This window comes from Pinus tabuliformis, chromosome 8, assembly GCF_031772625.1.
Source record: "Pinus tabuliformis cultivar Carrire ecotype Pingquan chromosome 8, CPIR1, whole genome shotgun sequence".
Lineage (NCBI taxonomy): Eukaryota > Viridiplantae > Streptophyta > Pinopsida > Pinales > Pinaceae > Pinus > Pinus tabuliformis.
This window is the reverse complement of record NC_142294.1, coordinates 246,115,257-246,137,119: the sequence shown is the minus strand read 5'-3', so window position 1 is coordinate 246,137,119 and position 21,863 is coordinate 246,115,257. Positions and strand designations below refer to the sequence as shown.

Below are 21,863 nucleotides of genomic sequence, written 5' to 3'. Positions count from 1 at the left end.
AATCGCGGATTCGGGGATTTTGCAGCGCAGATTCTTAAAGTGTCATGTCTGGGGATGAGTCATTGTGTCCGTCCGGTTATTGTCAGTTGGCGTTCTTTCCAAGCAATTATGAGCCATCACTCCACCAATAGGTTCATAGCCACGCACAAACGGTTTTGTCATGCATGGTTGTGTTATGATGTTTGTTAATGATGCATAAACTGACCCGCTTGGATGATAAGACAATTGAACTGCAAATGAGCCCGAGTTTCTTCTTCAAGAGAGCCTGATTGCAAGCGAGCCTGCATTCTAAAATTTGAATTTGCCATTTGAGTTGAGGCTGGTGGTGTTTCTCTGTGCGAAAGATTTCAAAAGCGGAATGGAGAAGAAGGAGCATCGGTCTGGAAGATGTCAGAGGGCAGAGCCTGAAGGATTGGACCTTGCATTGAGAGATGAAGGTGTAAGAAAAGCTTTCAAAGATGCTGGTTGCTGGAGTTTCTGTGAAAAACTGAAGGGTGGCCACACTCAGGTAACAAAAGAGTTTTCCTTGAACTTTACAGGTTTAAATTCTAAAGTGTCTATGTTAGAATTCCAAGTATCTCCAGAGGCTATTGCTAATGTAACTGAGATTCTGAGAGGAGGGCAGGAGTGGTTTAAAAACTTCAAATTTGATATGAACCCCTGCAAAGAGTTCTTGAAAGAAGCCTATGTGAATGAAGATCTAACCAAGGCTGTGCCTAGAAGTTATGTTAAGGAGCACTATGCCATGCTTCTTAACTGTATTCAAAAGTATTTAACCTGTGAGGGCAGATATAATAAGGTTTATTCCTATCATTTTAAGTTGTTGCTGCATTTTACGGGTAAAGCATCTATAGATATCCCATTTTACTTGTTTCGTAGCCTCAGCAAGATGTGTGACAAAGTCCAATTGAGGAAGGATGATTGTGAGACATCATTATTTCACCATGGTCTAGTCAAACTGTTAGTGCTGGATGGTCTTCAAAAAATTGGTAGGGATTGGAATTCTTTCATCTATATGGCTGGTTTTCAGAGTAAGACAGGCCTCACCCCACAGCTGGTTAGAGAAAGAGAAGAATCAGTGGAGGAACCTACAATAGCTGAGCTTAGAAAGGAGGCTAAGGATAAAAATAAAACCAGGTCTCAGTTGAAAAAACCAGTAAAGCCCTTGGTTATTAAAGAGACATCTCAGCCATCATTAAAAGAAAGGGTTAAGCACAAGAAAGATGCACCTGGATCAAGTGGGTCTGAAAAGGTATCAAGAGTAAAGACCAGAAGTCAATTAAGCAAAGAGAAGGGCAAATCAGTAGCTGTGGAGGAAAGTCCAATATCAAAGGCCAGCTTAAGTGATTTGCTTGAGGCCATTGAGTTTGAGCAGGTAGAACCGGTGCATATTGAACCTATGCATATTGATTTGACTCAATCATCACCTGAGAGCACTAAGAAATCAAAAGCTTCGAAGAGACTAAGGTTTGATGAACCTAGTGAGGAGTTTATGTTCAAACCACGAAGGTCGGTTACAAGGAAACAAGTTAGAGAAGCTGAGAAAGTGCATAAAGGAGAGATAGCTGTAAAGATGCCTAGAACAGAGGTAATTGAAGTATTGACCAAAACAGTGGAGGCAGTCAAGCATAAAGACAAGAACAGAAAGGTTATTATTACCCAAGGAGGAAATGTTATAGCCATAAAGAACCAAGCGGGAGCAGCAAAAGATGAAGTTGCCCAGGTGAAGAATGTTACTAAGGAGCTTGCAGTTAGATATGCCAACTATCGAAGAGCTGTGTTAAAAGGTAGCAAAAACCTAGTGGGTCAGGTAGATTCAGTGGCTGATGTGTATACATGGATGGTTCCAGCCCTCAAGCAAGCTAAACTCATCAGAAAAATGAACATGAGCCTGAGAGCTGAAAACAAAGCCTTAAAGAAGGAGGTTGCAAATTTGAAGATACAGCTAGGTCAACTAGCTCACTGATTTGAAGAAAAAGGTGCCATTCTTAGTTTTGGTCAATTTTGTTTAAGCTCCATTATTTTGAAGTCATCTAAGTCTCTGACACCTGTAGAAGAAGTCTTAAGAGTCATAAGTTCAAGCAAAAGACGCCTTAATGCAAATATACTCTGTTTTAGCAAAAAACAGCAGTTTCGTAGCGCGCTACGAAACTGCTGTAGGTGCTGTTTTATGATGAAAACAAACAGTTTAATGATGAGATCAGCAAATTTTTGAAGGAAACGCCTAAGGAACATAAGGGAGACCACATGAGGCTATCCTAGCTATTCAGAGAATGACAAGTGTGCCTTTTTGAAAAGGTGAAATATTTTGTCTTTAGTGAAAGCTTTGATAAAGGTACTTTATTACCGGTTGTTAGGGTTCTGATAGGAGATGCATACAGAGATTTTGGGTTATACACCTGTTCAATCAACAAGGCTTCCAGCACATTGGGGAATATGGTGATGCTCGTAGTTTTTGAGGAATTAAAGAGCTGGGAACATGTTACTTAATTTGTGAAGAATGATGGGAGACAAGGACCGGGAAAACAGGGGACTTATCTTGATGATTAATGAACCATCAACGCATCCAGTATCCAAAGCCAGCTTGTTCATTGCATTCTCCTCTAAGCTATCTCGGCCAAAACAGAAAGAAGACAGGTGTCAAGAATCAAGAAGGAATCATGCTACGAGGAGGACAGAATTTGAGTTTTGATTAAATTAGGACTCTTTGTAATTACAGTTCAGCACTTAATGTATTTAATGAATTAGTTAAACAGTAGATAGGAGTAGTTAATAGCAGTCTTCGAGCTCCCCTCATGCTGGAGGAGGAAGCTCAAGGTGGTTAAGAATGTATCCCTATATATAGATCAGACTTGGATGTAATAGGGGTTGGATGTTTTTGGAGAAGACTGTTTTGGTTTATGTATAGCAGATTTCAGTAATGCAAATGACTGTTGTTTCTTCTCAGGATTCACAATAGATCTTATTGTTCAAATGTATGATGGTTTATTCTCTTTAATGTTCTTTTATAGTTTGGTTAATGCATAATCACTCAGAACTCATGAATCATGCTCTGACTTCCTGTATGCCTAGGCAAACTGTGTTTCATGTAAGTTATGTTTGAACATTAGATGTAAAGTGCCCTGATTTCTATGAAAGGATAGTGTTATTGTTTACTGAGATATTAGTGACTCCATAAGCCCAATGGGAAGCAATTCTGTCCAGCCAGTACATTTTTCATGTGTCTTGTAAGAGTTAGCCATCTTGTTCAATATCAATAACCTATGAGAGAGCCCTCTCAGACTAAGGAGGCTAAGCCTTAGTTAAAAGCCTGGTTTGAAACAGTTACACAGAGTCTTGCTGATTAGCAGCCTTCAGTACCTGATTTTGTGATAACATTTTGGTGCGTCTGCCGGGAGTCTGAAGATTACTCATTCCCGTAGTTATAAAATTGAATTTCTGAAGGTAGCAGGAGTTCAAAAAAGGTTTTCGAGGCTGCATTCTACCTTGGTGACTCCATGATTTCTTAAAGTTTAAAAGGTGGCTTCGAGAGGAAGGTATACGAGGAGTAATCCTGACCCAAACCCACCTAGTCCTGTGGAAAATCCTAATATCATCTCAAGGAGTAAACAAAGATTCTCTGATATACCAGGTACTTCAAATATTTCCAAATCCTTGTTTCCTGAGTTTGCTAGAAGTCCTGAGGATAAAATTGTTGATGATAAAATCCAAGAAGTGTTGTTGAGGTCTGAAAATGAAGAAGAGCTTATTGGTATCATAATAGATTTACAAAAGAAAGGAATTGATACTTCATCTTTAGTGTCACAAAAAGATAAAGAAGAGTTTTGGGAAATTGTTACTTCTGAATTGTTATTAGAGGAAGAGGATTTGAAACAGCTCAAGGAGCTTGACCCTTTTGAAGTTTTGCTTAAATCAAAAACTGGTTTCCCTCTCCCAAATTGGAGTTCTTTTGTCAGTGGCTTACAAAGTCCCAATAGCCCTTTCCGTACTCATACTTTATCTTCTGCCTCTGCTAGCCCAAATACTCCTCAGTCAACATCTCATACTAGTTCTGGTCCTCCTAGTCACACAGTACCTGTTATCCCTGCTCCTCCTTTCATTATGGCTGTACCTGCTAGGTATGCTCCCCTAGCTCTCCCTGCTGTTTTGCATGATCTCCCTAGTAAATATGCTGCTAGGATTCCAACATGGGGAGGAGATGAGGACATTACAGCTGAGGAACATGTGGATAGATTCAATGACTTTGTTGATAGGGAAGAAGTGGATGATGAAGATGTAAAGTTAAGACTGTTTGCTCAAACCTTTATTGGGGAAGTCCGGAAATGGTTTAAAGCCCTTGGAGCTGGTAGCATTCATAGTTGGCTTGAGTTTGAAGATCTTTTTCTGAGGAAATGGGGGAATAGGACCAATCCTGTTCAAGCCCTCACTGAATATAATAGTTTAAGAAGAGCTCCAGATGAAACTGTCCAAAATTTTTCTAAGAGGTTTAATAAAGTATATAATTCCATTCCAGCACATTTAAAGCCTCCTGGAGCTTTGGCACAGTTAAGGTATGCTGAGTCATTTGATTCAGATTTCTCTCTTTTACTCAGAGAAAGAGAGTCTGCTACTCTTGCTGATATGCAGAATGATGCAGTTAAGGTTGAGGTAAATATGCTAGCTGCTAAGAAGTCAAAGATGGCAAAGGCTAAGATAAAGGAAGAGGAGAAACCTTCTACCTCTGCTCAAGAAGAAAAGTTTGAAACCATGATGAAAACCATGGAGAAATTGATGGATCAATTAGCACTTGGGAATACTGCTGCTCCCCAAGCACAACAAGAGCCTAGGTTTAGGAATCCTCAATTTAGAAGGCCTCAAAATCAGCAAAGACCAAGGGACAATAGAAATCAGCAAGCAGATCCTCCAGTGAGACCTCCTTTCCAGCAAAACATGGTGGATGAAGAAGAAGAACCTGAGGTACCTGAGGAGTCTATTCATTGCTTGGGTGAAGAAGACTCAGAAATTTTCTTAACAAAAGAAGAGCATGATGAGTCTAGTTTGGTAAAGGCAGAAGAGGAGCCTTCAGATTTCTTGAAGGGTTATCAGCATGCCATATTTGAAATTCAGAAACAGCACAACCTCAGAAACCGAGATGTCCCTATTACAGCGAATAAAGCACAGCCCAAGAAGAATGTTTCAAAGGCAGTTGAAGATAAGAAGGAAAAGACAAAGCAGACTGATGGTAAAGGTGATTCCTCTGGTGAGAGAAAGGATATTCAAAGCCCTACACCCCCTAAGGAGCTTGAAAAGTCTACTTCTGTTTTTAACATAGAAAATGAGATTGCCAAGATTAAAATATCAGTCCCATTTAATGAAATTCTGAAAGTAGACAAATATAGAAGCAAGATTGTGGAAATGCTTAATTCTCCACCAGGAGGGGCTGATATTCTAAGTGTGCAAGAGGATAATCCTATTATCTGTTTAGGACCAAGACTTGAAGATGAACAAAGTGATGAGTTTCCTCCTTTTTATATAAGCATCAATATCCATGATATGACTCTACATAATGCTATGCTGGATTCAGGGGCGTCACATAATCTCATGCCTAAGGTAATTATGGAAAGAATGGGATTAGAAGTAACTAGACCATACAAAGACTTATTTTCTTTTGATTCAAAGAGAGTTCATTGCATTGGGTTGATAAAAGACGTTGTTGTGGCTCTAACACAAATCCCAGCAAAAACAATTGTCATGGACATTGTTGTTGCAGACATTCCACCTAAGTTTGGGATGCTTCTTTCAAGGTCGTGGGCTGCAAAGATCAAGGGTACCATGCAAATGGATCTGACATATGCTACTATCCCAGTGTTTGGCGAACAAAGGAGATTTTATCGTGAAACAAGGATGGCATACATGGTAAGCAGCAAGGACAAGCCTCAGAATTTTCCTATTTACTCATGTGATACAGGTATGGGGTCAGCTATCTTGTTTCATGAATCAGTTGGTAAAGAATCACAAGATGAGCATGCAGAAAATCAGTGTCAGGAGGAACAACAAAGAAATGAAAGAGATATCAATGGTTGTTGGTCCTTATACTTTGATGGAGCAGCAGGAAAAGATGGCGCAGGAGCTGGAATTTGGATTACTAGTCCAACAGAAGAAAGTAAGTTTCTATCATACAAACTTAACTTTGATTGTACCAATAACATGGCTGAGTACGAGTCTCTGGTGTTAGGCTTAGAAACCTTGATAGAGTTGAAGGCAAAGAACATTGTTGTTTGTGGAGATTCTGAATTAATTATTAAGCAAGTACATGGTACATATCAAACAAAGGATGTCAGGATGAGAGCCTATAGAAACTTAGTGTTGGAGCTGTTGGAAAAGTTTCAATCCTATTCCTTCAGCATTAAAAACAGAGATCAAAATTCTATTGCAGATTCTCTTGCTGTAGCAGCCAGTCTTTTTGTTATTCCCAAACATTCTTCTGATAGCTATGAAGTGAAAGTTCGCCATAGACCAGTCATCCCAGATAATATCATAAATTGGCAAGTATTTGAAGATGATCAGCAGGTAAGAAATTTTCTTAAGTTGAAAGAGGAGTTTGAAAATAATCAAATAGATCAGCAGAATATGTTAGCTGAGACAAAGGAAAAGTCTGAAGTGTTGCAGTTGCAAAATAACTCAATCCCTAAAGGCCTCATTCCTCTTGAAAAGTTATTTGATCAGAATGATGTGTTTAAAGCACCAAGGTTGCAAGCTAATGAAGAGGAAATAGAAAGCTATAATTTAGGTGACTCAGTTGTGCCTAAATTAGTCAAGATTTCAAAGTTCTTATCAGCTGATATGAAGGTCAAATATGTTGAAATGATGAAGAAGTTTATTGATGTTTTTGCATGGAGCTATGATGATTTGAAGCAGTATGATTCTTCAATCATACAACACACCATCCCAATTAAGCCAAATGAGAAGCCTTTTAAGCAGAAATTAAGGAGAATTAATCCCCTTCTGATGCCACTGATTGAAAGGGAGGTGAAAAAGCTTTTTGATGCAAAGATTATTGTTCCAATCAGATTCTCAAATTGGCTTGCTAACTTGGTACCTGTCAGGAAAAAGAATGGGGAGATTAAAATTTGCATAGATTTCAGGAACTTAAACAAGGCTTCACTGAAAGATAATTACCCTCTTCCTAAAATGGATCTCATCTTGCAAAATATTGTTGGTTCCCAAAGAATGTCTATGCTGGATGGCTTCTCAGGGTATAATCAGATCCTTGTTCATCCAGAGGATCAGGAGAAGACAGCTTTCACTACACCATGGGGCACATTTATGTATGCAAAGATGCCCTTTGGTCTCATGAATGCAGGAGCGACCTTCCAAAGGGCTATGGACATTGCTTTTGCTGAAGAAAAAGATAAATCAGTGGTGGTACATCTTGATGATATCACAGTCTTTTCAAAAAGGGAAGAAGATCACTTAAAGCACCTTGAAAGGGTCTTACTAAAGTGTAGGAGGTTTGGTATTTCTTTAAACCCAACCAAAAGTATCTTTGCTTTAACTTCTGGCAAATTGCTTGGACATATTATTTCTGAAGAGGGTATTAAGATTGATCCTAATAGAGTCAGTGCTATTCAAAGGCTGGATTTGCCAAGAAGCAAGAAAGAAGTTCAATCTTTTCTTGGAAAGGTTAATTTTGTTAGAAGATTCATTCCTAACTTTGCTGAAGTGGTCAAACATATAACCAAGATGTTAAGGAAAGGAACAGATTTCAAGTGGACAGCTGAAGCAAAGAAATCATTTGAAGAAATTAAAAAGGCCCTCACTCAAGCACCAGTCCTCATCAGCCCGGATTTTACCAAGGAGTTCCTGATATTCACATTTGCTTCTGAAGATACAATTGCTGGAGTTTTGCTGCAGAAAGGAAGTCAAGGTACTGAACAGCCCATTTCTTTCTTTAGAAAGACATTGGCTAATGCTGAGTTGAAATACAACATTTTAGAGAAGCAAGCATATGCATTGGTGAAGGCAATTAAGGATTTCAGAATTTATGTGTTGCACTCTCATATTGTTGCATACGTGCCAAGTGCTGTTATAAAAGATATTCTCACACAAGTAGACCCGGATGGAAAAAGAGGAAAGTGGATAGCCAAGCTGTTAGAATATGACATTGAGATCAGGCCCACCAAGTTGGTGAAGGGTCAAGGCATGGCAAAGTTGCTAACTCAGTCAAATCTGGACTGCATTGGTATCAATTTTAGCACAGAAATATCAGAAATTTCTGAGAATGAAGAAGAGTTGGTCCAAATCAATGAAAAGTTTTTGACATCAGAATGGTATAGGGATGTGGCATTTGTATTGCAGCACAATAGAGCCCTTGATAACCTTTCCAAATCTAAAGCTCGGTTCACCAAGCTAAAATCTCTTAGATATTTCGTGTATGAGCAGAATTTATTTTGGAAGGATGCAGGAGGGATTTTATTAAATTGTCTCATTGAAGAAGAGGCTGATAAGGTAATTGATGAATTTCATAAGGGAGATTGTGGAGGCCATCACTATTGGAAAGCCACTGCAAATAAAGTTTTGAGAGCTGGATATTTTTGGCCGACTATGTTCAGAGACATTTATAAAAAGATAGCAGCATGCCATGAATGTCAAGTATTTGAAGGAAGGAGAAAGCTCATGCCTTTGCCATTGGTTCCTATTTATGTTGAAGCACCCTTCCAGCAGTGGGGATTAGATTTTATAGGGGAAATCCATCCTCCTTCATCAGGACAGCATCGCTGGATCCTCACAGCCACTGATTATTTTACAAAGTGGATAGAGGCGATACCTACCAGGCAGGCCAATGACTCAGTGATAATATCCTTTCTGGAAAATAACATTTTATCAAGGTTTGGTTGTCCAATCAAGATTATCACAGACAATGCCCAGGCTTTTAAGTCTAAAAGAATGATAAATTTTTGTCATCAATACCACATTTCCCTGGGTCATTCCACTGCTTATTATCCACAGGGGAATGGCTTGGCTGAAAGTTCAAACAAGAGTCTTGTGAGGATTATTAAGAAGCTGCTGCAGGATAATAAAAAGGCTTGGCATTTGAAACTGAAGTATGCCTTGTGGGCTGACCGAATTTGCACAAAGAGGTCCATTGGAACATCTCCTTATGAACTTGTGTATGGAGCAGAGGCAATTTTCCCAACATCTCTTGGGGTACCAGTTATGAAGCTAATTCAGGGATTAGAAGAGGAACCAAATGCCATACAGCGAAGAATTAATCAGTTGATAGCTTTGCAGGAGAAAAGGAATGAGGTGTTTGAAGATCATCAACAAAACCAGAATAGAGTCAAGAGAGCATTTGAAAAGAAGATAAAAGAGGTCACATTTCAAATTAATGATAAAGTCCTAAAATGGGAAGCCAGAATTGAAGAGAAAGGTAAACATGGCAAATTTGAAAATTTGTGGAAAGGGCCATATCAGATTTCTGCTTTCCATGGAAACAACACTTACATTCTGCAGGAAGTTGATGGAACACCATATGCTGGAGGACCTGTAAATGGCAGGTTCTTAAAGCATTACAATCAGTAAAAGTCTGCTAAGAATCTCATGAGCATTGTACATAACCGTTTTTGAATGTTTCTGGTTGACAATAAATGACAAGCTGAACAGAAAAGCTTTAGCCCGAGGAGAAGGCCCACAAAGCTCGAAAGGAATGCTTGTCAGTTGTGTGTATGTTTTTTTTAAAATGGACAAGGCACTGGTTCTACGAGTTCTTAGTGTACTACAGGAGCACACTATCCCAAGTGGAGCCACTGTTATCACCTAGAACTGCAGTCACATGTACATAAATTTTGTCCAAAAATTTCATTGTCAAAAATGGGTGTCAAATGGTTGTTGTCCTATGTTTACTACTTAGGGGTCATGTTTCTAAAGGATATTGATGTGAATCATTTTCAAATACCGTTAGTCATCCTCCATCATGATTGTATAAGACATGTCTTATCTTGTATACGTCACTGGTCCTTTCCGCATTTTCACAGCGCAGTTTTATTGGTTGATTTTGCAGCGCAATGATGTTTTAGCCTTTTCGCAGCGCGTCAGTATCCATCCATTTCGCAGCGCATTTTGCTAATTTATAACTATCTGCGCTACAAAATCGCGGATTCGGGGATTTTGCAGCGCAGATTCTTAAAGTGTCATGTCTGGGGATGAGTCATTGTGTCCGTCCGGTTATTGTCAGTTGGCGTTCTTTCCAAGCAATTATGAGCCATCACTCCACCAATAGGTTCATAGCCATGCACAAACGGTTTTGTCATGCATGGTTGTGTTATGATGTTTGTTAATGATGCATAAACTGACCCGCTTGGATGATAAGACAATTGAACTGCAAATGAGCCCGAGTTTCTTCTTCAAGAGAGCCTGATTGCAAGCGAGCCTGCGTTCTAAAATTTGAATTTGCCATTTGAGTTGAGGCTGGTGGTGTTTCTCTGTGCGAGAGATTTCAAAAGCGGAATGGAGAAGAAGGAGCATCGGTCTGGAAGATGTCAGAGGGCAGAGCCTGAAGGATTGGACCTTGCATTGAGAGATGAAGGTGTAAGAAAAGCTTTCAAAGATGCTGGTTGCTGGAGTTTCTGTGAAAAACTGAAGGGTGGCCACACTCAGGTAACAAAAGAGTTTGCCTTGAACTTTACAGGTTTAAATTCTAAAGTGTCTATGTTAGAATTCCAAGTATCTCCAGAGGCTATTGCTAATGTAACTGAGATTCCGAGAGGAGGGCAGGAGTGGTTTAAAAACTTCAAATTTGATATGAACCCCTGCAAAGAGTTCTTGAAAGAATCCTATGTGAATGAAGATCTAACCAAGGCTGTGCCTAGAAGTTATGTTAAGGAGCACTATGCCATGCTTCTTAACTGTATTCAAAAGTATTTAACCTATGAGGGCAGATATAATAAGGTTTATTCCTATCATTTTAAGTTGTTGCTGCATTTTACGGGTAAAGCATCTATAGATATCCCATTTTACTTGTTTCGTAGCCTCAGCAAGATGTGTGACAAAGTCCAATTGAGGAAGGATGATTGTGAGACATCATTATTTCACCATGGTCTAGTCAAACTGTTAGTGCTGGATGGTCTTCAGAAAATTGGTAGGGATTGGAATTCTTTCATCTATATGGCTGGTTTTCAGAGTAAGACAGGCCTCACCCCACAGCCGGTTAGAGAAAGAGAAGAATCAGTGGAGGAACCTACAATAGCTGAGCTTAGAAAGGAGGCTAAGGATAAAAAGAAAACCAGGTCTCAGTTGAAAAAACCAGTAAAGCCCTTGGTTATTAAAGAGACATCTCAGCCATCATTAAAAGAAAGGGTTAAGCACAAGAAAGATGCACCTGGATCAAGTGGGTTTGAAAAGGTATCAAGAGTAAAGACCAGAAGTCAATTAAGCAAAGAGAAGGGCAAATCAGTAGCTGTGGAGGAAAGTCCAATATCAAAGGCCAGCTTAAGTGATTTGCTTGAGGCCATTGAGTTTGAGCAGGTAGAACCGGTGCATATTGAACCTATGCATATTGATTTGACTCAATCATCACCTGAGAGCACTAAGAAATCAAAAGCTTCGAAGAGACTAAGGTTTGATGAACCTAGTGAGGAGTTTATGTTCAAACCACGAAGGCCGGTTACAAGGAAACAAGTTAGAGAAGCTGAGAAAGTGCATAAAGGAGAGATAGCTGTAAAGATGCCCAGAACAGAGGTAATTGAAGTATTGACCAAAACAGTGGAGGCAGTCAAGCATAAAGACAAGAACAGAAAGGTTATTATTACCCAAGGAGGAAATGTTATAGCCATAAAGAACCAAGTGGGAGCAGCAAAAGATGAAGTTGCCCAGGTGAAGAATGTTACTAAGGAGCTTGCAGTTAGATATGCCAACTATCGAAGAGCTGTGTTAAAAGGTAGCAAAAACCTAGTGGGTCAGGTAGATTCAGTGGCTGATGTGTATACATGGACGGTTCCAGCCCTCAAGCAAGCTAAACTCATCAGAAAAATGAACATGAGCCTGAGAGCTGAAAACAAAGCCTTAAAGAAGGAGGTTGCAAATTTGAAGATACAGCTAGGTCAACTAGCTCACTGATTTGAAGAAAAAGGTGCCATTCTTAGTTTTGGTCAATTTTGTTTAAGCTCCATTATTTTGAAGTCATCTAAGTCTCTGACACCTGTAGAAGAAGTCTTAAGAGTCATAAGTTCAAGCAAAAGACGCCTTAATGCAAATATACTCTGTTTTAGCAAAAAACAGCAGTTTCGTAGCGCGCTACAAAACTGCTGTAGGTGCTGTTTTATGATGAAAAAAAACAGTTTAATGATGAGATCAGCAAATTTTTGAAGGAAACGCCTAAGGAACATAAGGGAGACCACATGAGGCTATCCTAGCTATTCAGAGAATGACAAGTGTGCCTTTTTTGAAAGGGTGAAATATTTTGTCTTTAGTGAAAGCTTTGATAAAGGTACTTTATTACCGGTTGTTAGGGTTCTGATAGGAGATGCATACGGAGATTTTGGGTTATACACCTGTTCAATCAACAAGGCTTCCAGCACATTCGGGAATATGGTGATGCTCGTAGTTTTTGAGGAATTAAAGAGCTGGGAACATGTTACTTAATTTGTGAAGAATGATGGGAGACAAGGACCGGGAAAATAGGGGACTTATCTTGATGATTAATGAACCATCAATGCATCCAGTATCCAAAGCCAGCTTGTTCATTGCATTCTCCTCTAAGCTATCTCGGTCAAAACAGAAAGAAGACAGGTGTCAAGAATCAAGAAGGAATCATGCTACGAGGAGGACAGAATTTGAGTTTTGATTAAATTAGGACTCTTTGTAATTACAGTTTAGCACTTAATGTATTTAATGAATTAGTTAAACAGTAGATAGGAGTAGTTAATAGCAGTCTTCAAGCTCCCCTCATGCTGGAGGAGGAAGCTCAAGGTGGTTAAGAATGTATCCCTATATATAGATCAGACTTGGATGTAATAGGGGTTGGATGTTTTTGGAGAAGACTGTTTTGGTTTATGTATAGCAGATTTCAGTAATGCAAATGACTGTTGTTTCTTCTCAGGATTCACAATAGATCTTATTGTTCAAATGTATGATGGTTTATTCTCTTTAATGTTCTTTTACAGTTTGGTTAATGCATAATCACTCAGAACTCATGAATCATGCTCTGACTTCCTGTATGCCTAGGCAAACTGTGTTTCATGTAAGTTATGTTTGAACATTAGATGTAAAGTGCCCTGATTTCTATGAAAGGATAGTGTTATTGTTTACTGAGATATTAGTGACTCCATAAGCCCAATGGGAAGCAATTCTGTCCAGCCAGTACATTTTTCATGTGTCTTGTAAGAGTTAGCCATCTTGTTCAATATCAATAACCTATAAGAGAGCCCTCTCAGACTAAGGAGGCTAAGCCTTAGTTAAAAGCCTGGTTTGAAACAGTTACACAGAGTCTTGCTGATTAGCAGCCTTCAGTACCTGATTTTGTGATAACAGAGTATATCATAGAAGGGCTTACCGGAACTCTTGGAATGGACCAAAACATGATTAAGAAGATTGAGTTCTTCAAACTTGGTAGCCTTATACAATTCAATGGTGCTCAAAGGAGTGAACAAGGTCCTTGCATCACTGCCAATACAAAGAATTTGCTGGTCCTCCACGCTGGGAACTGCATGAGTTGACACTTGAAACATATCTGGGGGATTTTCACTATAAGAAATCACTTCAAAAGTCTTCTCATTCACTGCAACCATGCACCCAAATGGATGAAGCAGCTTGCTCCTTTGTATTTGCTGCAGATATGCACTAACTACAACTGATGGAACAATCTCTAAATCCTTGTTATCTGTTCTAGAGTCACAACTTTCAACACCTTGAATTTTAGGCCAGGCATCCCAACTTTAAGAAATTTAAGAACTTGTCTCAATCCCTCATCTCCCACATTTGCATCATCATTTTTCTCTATGTCAGTATCTGAGTCTTCAGTAGCTTTAAGTGATAATGAAAAGGAAGCATCTACAGATTGTCCATTCCATTGCAAGTAGACCACCTGCTCCTTGTATTTCTGATTTTTGTTAAGAAAATTTCAAACATAGGAATGCCTGGAGCTCCTGCAGCCTTAAACACCAACAAAATTTGCCCATATAAATAATTTTTAACAAAAAATATATGTGATAACACGACCAAACGCGTGAGAGAGAAGGCACCAAGGGCTGGCCTCAGTCCGAGACTTGCAGAGTAAGAAAGCATGGCTTTGGGTTCACAATGCTAGCCTTCTTCACCTCCTAGAGAATAGATCTCAAATCTGGCGGGCATGCTAAGACGAAAGTGGCGTCGACCCTTGATCCTTCCAAATGTGCCCTTCCTTCTCCCCCTTCCTTCTCCTTCTTCCTCATGGACAAACCTTTCAAATGGAGGGAGATAAACCATTTTAAAATTTGGACAAACCTTTCAAACAGATGGAAATAAACCATTTTAATATTTGAAAAAAACAAATCCATGAAACCTTAATGAAAATTAAATGAAATTTTCTTTTGTTTATCAAGGGAATTAAATTCATTAAATGAAAGTTTGAGTCTTTTATTTTTTTTAATGGGAGGTATTTTTTATTATAAATAATTATTAATTTATGAAAAATTTTAAGTTTTTGTGTCACTAAATATCAATTGAGGGGGTTTTGGTTGATTTATAAAAAGTGAATTATCATGATATCAAAACAAGTTTTGTGTGGTTAAAAAGAGAAGAAAATTACTAATGTCATGGTAATGATCAATCATTATTTCCAATTAATAAGGATAATTCAATGGTGAGAGAGCTTTGGTAATGGTGGCACATATCAAAATATCCAATGGTGAGAGAGCATTGGAAACATTATAAAAGGATAAGAGACTATTGAATAAAAGTAATATTAGAAAACATAAAACAATATGAAAGACAATTTCTTGAGTATCAACAGATGAATAAGATAGTTGAGCTTGGGCTAGTTTGTACTGAAGTTCTTTTGCTTCAATTTCAAAGAGACTAGCTACTAGAAAGTTTTCTCCATCAGATCTGTATTGGGAAATTTCTTCCCATTGAGCAGGTTCATATGCAATATTGGTGAAAATTTCCACAATCTTCTACTGATATTTGGATTTTGGATTTTGTGGGAAATGTGTAGCCCGATGACCTTTCTTCTTACATTTATAATAGAAAAAATCTTTGAAGGAATCTTCCTTCATTTAAATAACGATTTTGGCTTGGTTGAGATGATGTTTAATATAGGGAGTCAACATGGGAAAGGTAGTACTTTGGCTCTCAAATGTTTTAGAAAATTGATATCTCTTGATATCTCTTTGTCCATAAACATTAGGGGTGGAAAAATAGCATAGCTTCTAGAGCTAAGTTTGTTCCAACTTAGTTATATCTTGAACCACAAATTGGTGTTGACCTCATGGATATGATAGAAATTTGATGGCTTGTAGGGTAGTATTGTCATAAAATAAGAAGGGTAGACATCAAAATAAGCTTTGTGTGGTCAAAACGTATAGTGAAGTAGTAATGTTATAAGATTAATGATCATTTCCAATGAAATGTTTCTTTAAGTAAGGATAACTAATCTATCGAGATTTTCCATGATGTTCAATAGAGAGAGTCAACATGGGAAAGGTGATAGTTTGGCTCCCACATGATTTAGAAATTGATATCTTTGTCTATAAACATTAGAGGTAGAAAAAAATCCTAGGCTCTAGAGCTAAGTTTGTTCCAAATTAGCTATATCTTGAACCACAAATTGTTGTTGACCTCATGGATATGGTAGAAATTTGGTGGATTGTAGGGTAGTCTCACCATGAAATAATGTTGTCACTTATTATCTAGTCATATATTTTAATCACAGACTAAATTAGTCATTTAAGTTAGTCACTTATTAGCTAGTCGTATATTTTATCCCTAGACTAAATTAGTCATTTAAGTTAGTCATTTTTAGTTTGGTCACTTAAAATTGCTCAAATTTAGTAGTAATTTACTTGAAATAATTGCGGTGACTAACTTTTTTAGGCACCTAGTCATTAATTTCATCATTTTCTACTAGTGCCATAAAGCATTTCATCCCTCACTCTAGTTCAGCCTTCACACTTTAGGGGACATCTGTTACAAAAAAATTTGTCACTGTCCCTGTACTCCCCCTTCCTTGATCCTGGAGGACCTCTACAGTGAACAATTCCCATTGTGTCCCTCTTCATGAGAAGAACAATTCCCTTTTGCACCATTTCCCCAAAATCTTCTGTTTTTCCCAGTTTAAAAGCCTGGCGCTAATGGACCTTGTCTTCCTTGCACCAATATGCAGGGATTAACACTGTCCCTACTACCAACCAGAGTGACTAAACTTTGTTCCAGTGGCATCTGTCCTCTTATGGAAAGTTTTTTAAATAAAGAGACGAAGCTTCTAGCTCTAGAAGCTTCGTAACATAATTCTAGTAAATGGTTTGGCCGGATGGGGTCGAGGATGTCAGTTTAGGATCCTTTCCCCTATAATGACGGAACTACCTCAAGAGATAAGACCTTCTCCCCTGAGAAGAGGATCCATCTCCCATCCATTCATGCTATATAAATCTCCATTTTTCCAAGCACAAGCTAGTGTTAATGTTGGTGTGCTAGTGCTAATTAAGTTTGCAGTAAACAACACGCTATTCATAGTTGTAGCTCTCTAGTTGTGTGAGGGATAAGTGTGAATTTGGTTTAGTATGAAGCCTAAAGGGAAGAGCCTTAAAACTATTATTGTTGAGGCCATCATGGAATGCTAGCAAAAGTGTGTGGGAACCTGGTTTTATCAGAGGAGAACGGCAACATCAAGACAATGGTTGTAATCTCTTCTTGATTCAATATATATGAAAGTATCGATTGATTTCCTACATGATGTCTCATCTTACATGTTTAGGGCTTAACATTTTTTGACTTGTTAAGTAGGCTGAATTACAATTTGTCTATTATCACAGTTGTTGTTTGTTGTTGTTTACTTGTTTCAGGTGTTTGAAGAAGGAAACGAGAGATAGCTAGAGTAAGCAAGAAAGGACATCATCAAACGGGATAAGCGTAGTAAGAGGTAGCCTTGTTATTTGGTTCTAACCTAAGGAAATCTTCCATAGAATGTATCAGATGTGGCTAGACCCATTATCGGGCTAGAGGAATTGTTTGTGTATGCACTCATAATTTTACTTCACCACAACACTCCCACTAAAATAACCATTGCCAAATATTTCAATAACTTAACATATTTATTTGTTAAGTTATTTAATGCTCCTGCCAACGTTCAGATTAATAAATTTTGACACACCAATAATGGTAATTTGAACTAAATCGTTGAAACCTATTCAAATTTTAAATCTTTTTTATCGCTCCATTATCCATCCTTTTGTTATTCTTTCCCAAAGAGCTATGATATATCAAAAAGCTACCAGTTGCAGTTATCTTATGTGTTATCATCCATCAATTTGACCAAGAAATTTCTTAATTTATCCTATGTTCTATTAATTTCTTGAATATGATAGTCAAAAAGGAAAATCCAAAATAGTTGTAGAGAGTCTGACCCTACCCCGTGATGAACTCCCTTTGATTGATACATAGTACAAAATTATTGAAACCCAATGTGAATTTGATCTCTATGAACTCCATAATTCGGTATATCAAAAATGTGAGGATGCAAGTGATGAATTTTGCTTATGGGAGTCAATTTTGCCTCAATTTTGTTTTCTCCAAACCTATCACATTCCCGAATTCATCACCTTGTGTGAAATTCATTACTTACCCAACCAAATATTCATAGTGGCTAGAAACAATGAAATTTTGTTTTCAATGACCTCTGAATCCATTTTTCAAGTGTTGCATATCAATCCCCAAGTCCCCCTTCATTTTTTTTCGACAAATTCCCTCATGTAAATTTACCAAAATCTTACCTTTCATCAGTGAGCCCACATTTTTGAGTCTTTTTTGCCTGAAAATTCATCCTAGAACCAATCCATCATATTCTTATGCAATTTTTCCATAGATGTCCTGGCAAGTTATTTCTAAGGTTTATTACCTTTTAGGGTATCAAACTGATCAGTGGGTAGATGAATTCATCCTTGGATTTTTCCTAGTATTTTCATCTGGAAAGAAACCCTCAATTATTTTTAATGTTAGTCAGTTTTTTTTAGATGTTATCCATGACCAGTTCCTAAAATTCAGTGCTAAAGGATTTTCCAAACCTCAGTTTGTTCTAGTCTATTTGTTTTTGTATCATCAGTCAGAGAGGTTTAAATTTCCATTACAAATGCTTCATTCACAGGGAAAACTGCAATCATTCATCCACTGGACCTCTTTGGTTAGGAAAAACATAGAGGAATAGTCTTTTAGTGATTTTGTTAATTAGTTTTTGCATATGGAATTATGTCTTTTGAGTAGTGATTCAGTTCATAGGGTCTTCATAGAGATTAAAAGAATTTTACATCTTAGTGAAAAATCTATGGTTGGATAATTTTATCTCTATCAAAATTTTACAGAAATCAAAGTCTATGGCTGTGAACTTCCTCCTTATAAATTGCCAATTTTCTTTCCTATGAGGATTTTTGCTTTAGAATTCAATAGATAGAGGATTAATATCGATGAAATCCATTTTGTGTCAAGGAAACAGAAAGCTCAATTCATGTTAAAATCATAGATTGGTCCATTTGTTGTTAAGACCATAACAACAGAGAAGGAAGTGGACAATCTACTCAAACAAATGAAATTCAAATTAAATTTTAGTTGGCATTATGACCCACTGGGAATAATTTCAAAGATAAGATCTGAGCAAAACTCAACGTCTTATTTTCATATAGAAATACCAGATATTGAGAAGTTTGAAAATCGAAAAGAATGGGAAGAAAACACACTGTAAGAAACTAAAGAACAAACTTCCACTCAGACAACACTTGAAACTCCAAGATTAAAGGAGAAGGAATTGAAAATACCAAGATAAAGTGTTTCACCTACAAATTCAGGACGTAAAGCATTTGGTTTCAAAGTTTTCAAAAGGATGAAGTCAATGAATATAGAAGAGGAGTCATCAGAAGCCATAAATTCAAAAGAACATACTACAGTGGTAATTATCAGGCAAGTTTGTATTTTCCTTTCAGAAAACTAAAGAGACGACTCTTTATTCTCCTAGTTCTCATGTTTCTCCATCTGCAGGAAAAAAAATTATCTTTTCTGGATTTAGAGTGATGAAGAAAAAGAATGAGGCATTGAAAACTTCCACCTATATTGAGGTTTGGAAACAATCATCCACCACTCAACACAAACTCTTAGCTACACTAGACCCCGATAGAGGGGAATTTCAATTGGAATTCGTTGAGCCAAAAATACCAGTTCCTAAAAGTGCAGATAACTATAAGAATTATGTGTTTTCTTTTGATACCAAGAAGATATACTCAATAGATCAGATTGATCTCCACAAATAGGCTAGTGAGATGATTTATTCCTCACTAACAAGTTCAGTTATGGCAGCTTCTAAATTGCAATGATTTTTAAATAATATTCATTCACAATTAAGTTAGAAAGAATGTCTTCCTTAGCCAAAGATATCGGAATAAAAGGGTTGGAAGATCTAGTAATAAAGTTAGGATTAATGGATCCTAATAGTGTCAATGTTGCTGAAAAAATAATCAAGAGAAGAAATTTAGATATACAAGCACTCATAAAGTAGTTGAAATTATCTACAATAGAGCATCCAAAAACTAAAGAAGTAGGGAAGATTTAGACAGAGAAATAAAACATGTTGAATATGATTATGGAGAATAACATCCAAATATAGAAAATGGAAGCTCATATGGAAATCCTATTAAAGGAAAAAGAGAAGCCAACAAGTGCAGGGACTTCTACAATACAGACAAAAACAACCAGTGAGGAATCCATACAAATATTATCAAAGACCATGGGAGATTTATCCCTAAGAAATGTGGAGAGATAAAATTTTAATGAAACCCTGCAAAGGATGGAAGAGAATAAAATAAAATTAGATAATGCATATATATTTGAAATACAAAAAAAAATCAAGCTAACCAAGCAACTTGAAAAGTATGCAGATAAATCACTCACGTCACATACATTATCTGAAGAAAAGGAGAAGATATGGGTTGATATCAATCCAACCATTTCAGAGCTTTGGACATCTATCAAGATTATCTTTTTACAATAACAACTGGTATGAAGAGAAAAAGCAGCCATAGCAGAAATTAAAGAAGACTTGGATCATAAGCCAGTGGAGGCAACAAAGATTATCAAAGTGTTGAATTCAAAGAACAAGGATGAATTATTAGACTCAAGAATTGAAGATAGGACTGACAGAGTCCTAGAAGTCAATTTTTTTTTTACTAAAATAAATTTAATGTTACAATTATAAAATAAATGTCCAAACTTAGAAACACAGATAAAGAAATTTAACAAAAAAATTTCCATCCTACAGCAAAAGGACTTCCATCTCTCAAAGATTTTAGTGGCCAGTTGACCCCACTAGAAAATTACCAACATAAATTACATGACATAGCAACAAATGGGTCAAAATTTGCTAAAATAAAGGGATTCATAAGTGGTAAGGCTTTTCTACAAGGTCTAGAATATGACTTATTTATCCAAAATGAAATTCAACATTTATTTATTACTAGGTAAACTTTTGGAAAGTACATAGAGGTGGATGAAGCATAAAGAAGAGTGTCGAACTCTCAATCCCAGATAATGAAAGATGGGACAAGTTACTTGAGCTTATTGAGTAAACTAAATGCAACATTTTGAGGCAGAAGCATAGGAAAACAAGAGTTGAATACATATTTTCAGGTGCTAGTACAGTGAAAGATGGAGCACAAAGAGAAGAAACAGGTTTTCAGGAAGAATTTACACACAACAACATCGAATAGAGTACTGAATATGAAAATTTGTTTCAAAAAGTCTATTTTTATATTGTATTAGTTTGACATATCCAAATCATTTTGGATAAGATTTTATTTTGTAAAAGATTGTATTAAATTAGATATTTTTGAATTACACTCTATAAATATTTTGTAATTTGAAGTAAGAAGGGTTGAACCCTTGTGATAATCTAGATACATTATTGTACTCTTTTGATTTTATTTTTTTAAATAATTAAAGGATTCTGACTTGAGCCTTAACAACATTTGTTTTCATGTGAATTTTTCTGGTATATTCATCTATGTGTTTCATCATATATTCAAGGTAACATAAGAGTAAGGGTAAGACTAAGTCAAGTATTAACTTCCTTGATAACCCACTGCAAAGTTATCATCATTATGGAGATTAGCTAATTGAAATGTCTGTTTGAATTAGTTCCTCTGCCTTTAAATTTTTTCCTTATGTCATCTCTTCAATATATATTTGTTTGGTTGTAGAATTATTTTGCATGCGTCTACTATATCTGGTGGATTAAATATTCAATATGAATGTCTAATTATCATATATCTTCTCCCTTTTCCACTTTGAAAATCAATTCCAATATTTTATCCTATTATGAATGAAAACCTACCCTTTGAAATACTCAGGAGTTTTTGGATCATACAAGTGTTAATGGCTTAATGCATTGGTCATCCAATTCAATTAAAACTCTTACTTAGATGCTTTGGCATAGTTCTCAAACCTAGAATTGTCTTCAAAGATACAACATCAGATTGGTGTTGTTTCTAGGGAACAAAGTTTAAAGTTCATTTCCTTGCAACAACGATTAGACTTCCCCTTAATGGTGAATAAGAGGTTAGCAGGCTAAAATATTTCACCTGGCAACTCCACTAGTTAAATCTGGCTTTACAGAGGCATACTAGATCTCATTTAGATCCTCAAATCTTCTCTTA

General features: G+C 37.0%; 1 pseudogene; it reads right to left on the bottom strand.

Moving 5' to 3' along the window:
* The window catches only part of LOC149235059 (phytochrome-like), a 45,124-nt pseudogene that overhangs the window by 2,192 nt on the left and 21,069 nt on the right, over nt 1–21,863 (bottom strand).